Source organism: Lissotriton helveticus, chromosome 8, assembly GCF_964261635.1.
Source record: "Lissotriton helveticus chromosome 8, aLisHel1.1, whole genome shotgun sequence".
Lineage (NCBI taxonomy): Eukaryota > Metazoa > Chordata > Amphibia > Caudata > Salamandridae > Lissotriton > Lissotriton helveticus.
Genome location: NC_136069.1, coordinates 901,189,643 through 901,191,723, shown reverse-complemented (window position 1 = coordinate 901,191,723; position 2,081 = coordinate 901,189,643). Strand labels below are relative to the sequence as shown.

Genomic DNA, 2,081 nt, shown 5'->3' with positions numbered 1-2,081 from the left:
GCTGTTCACTTTTATTCATGTGATCAGTTTTTTAAAGGTTGCTAGTATAAATCATTACAAGCAGGGGCAGAGGAGTCTTACTTAGGATATTGGTTATATACTGCCAGTTATCCTTGTTGAAGGCCTTCTTTGCGTCAACTGAAAGGAAGGCCAGCGCACGTCATCAAAGAGACCGCAAACCTGATATTATCCCTTCTGGTGTGATCCCATATGAAAGTAGCTCGTTTGGGGACATTGATCTGGCCCAAATCGTGTGCAGTCACAAAACTGACATGGAGGTAAAAATGTTCTTGTCTGTTTTGAGCAAAGCAATTGGCCGGCATTGATCCTTTCCAAGTTATGGCAAAACTTCAGTAGAATTCCACCATTGTGTCTGTAACCACCCCTCGTGTTCGTATGTCATTAAAAACTGCTGTAAGTCATTGTCTTTGTTGCCTTTTGGGATTTCCTTCTCCTGTTCCACATTTTTTGTCACGAGGAGCTTGATCTTCTGCATATTTAATATTTTAATAAACTCGCTCTATTATCACTCTGGCCTTCTGTATGGTCCAATCCTCCAGCCACCTTTGATCAAACCATTACGGTGGACTGCCTAAGCTGTAAGGAGTGTCTTAAAATCCCTTAGCTGTCTTATGTTAAGGAAGCTCTCGAGATCTTGGGAAGATCTGATCTGTTGACAGATCGTAAATTGGACAGACATAATATTAAGATATTGGTCCTGAACAAAGCACTTATGGAAAGGGAAGATGAACTGCTTAAACCCTCTGTTAGGACTTATGTTACCATTCAGACATCCCCAGGAATTGAACCCTATTTACTGATGGTGTTTGGGTATTGGGACAGGTCACTTCTTATCCGTTTTCGGACAGGTATTATTCGTTCTCTAATTTGCTCATTATTGGGTCAGAATGATAATTTTAAAATACACATTTGCCCTTGCGTGGGTCGTTTGACCTAGGGGCAGATGTATCAAGGGAATTTTTTTTTTTTTAACAGTTCCAACTACTTTATTTTACAGCAGAACATGTTATGTGGGGGTTGCGCCAGGAACAGCTGCTGCTTGGGGGTTCTGCACAGACACTCTGGTGTGCGTCTTGGCCAAGTGATCAGTGTATTCCTGGTATGGAGACTTGGTAAAGACTGCCTCCTTCCAGAGATCTGGGGTCAAGTAGCTGTAGGTCTTTGAGATAGCATCAAAGGTGGCCTTTGCAAAGTTGCCTAGTGTGGCTGTGCAGCCCCTAGCTGAGGTGTAACAGTCATCGATACCTGCCATCATCAGCAGCTTCTTGGGGACCGGCGCAGACACAAGGCCAGTACCGCGGGGTGCAGGAATCAGACGCACAAGAACAGAACCACAGCGTCCAGTCACCTTACAAGGCACTGTATGGGGTTTGCCAATCTTATTACCCCAGTAACCTCGTCGCACAGGTACAATAGACAACTTGGCAAGAATGATAGCTCCACGAATAGCAGTAGCGACCTCCTTGGAGCACTTCACACCCAACCCAACATGGCCATTGTAGTCTCCGATGGCAACAAAAACCTTGAACCTGGTACGCTGACCAGCTCTGGTCTGCTTCTGGACCGGCATGATCTTCAGAACCTCATCCTTCAGAGAAGAGGCCAGGAAGAAGTCAATGATCTCGGACTCCTTGATTGGAAGCGAAAAAAGATAAATCTCCTCCAAAGACTTGATCTTCATGTCCTTGACCAGCCGACCTAGTTTGGTCACCGGCACCCACTCTTTTTCATCTGCCTTCCCGCGGGCCCCTCGGCCTCGTCCACGGCCCCGCCCTCTTCCACGGCCGTGGCCCCTGCCGTCAAAGCCGCCTCAGAAGCCTCCCCTATTTTCACGGACGTTGTCCACCATTTGGTGATCTTTAATAAGATCACCAAATAATAATCAAGGGATTTTTTTGTCGCAAACGCTGCAATTTGCAAAAAAGCAGCATTTGCAACTAAAAATTCTCAAAATGGTATGTATGATGCAAAAATTAAGGAATCGCAAATTTTGCGATTCCTTAATTTTGCGAAAGCATTTAAGGAATCGCAAATTGCGATTCCTTAAATGCTATGTAAGA

General features: G+C 45.0%; 1 pseudogene; it reads right to left on the bottom strand.

Moving 5' to 3' along the window:
- Positions 1–1,027: 1,027 nt before the first annotated feature.
- LOC144771810 (small ribosomal subunit protein uS5 pseudogene) lies at positions 1,028–1,870 on the bottom strand (annotated as a pseudogene).
- Between the last annotated feature and the right edge of the window lie 211 nt (positions 1,871–2,081).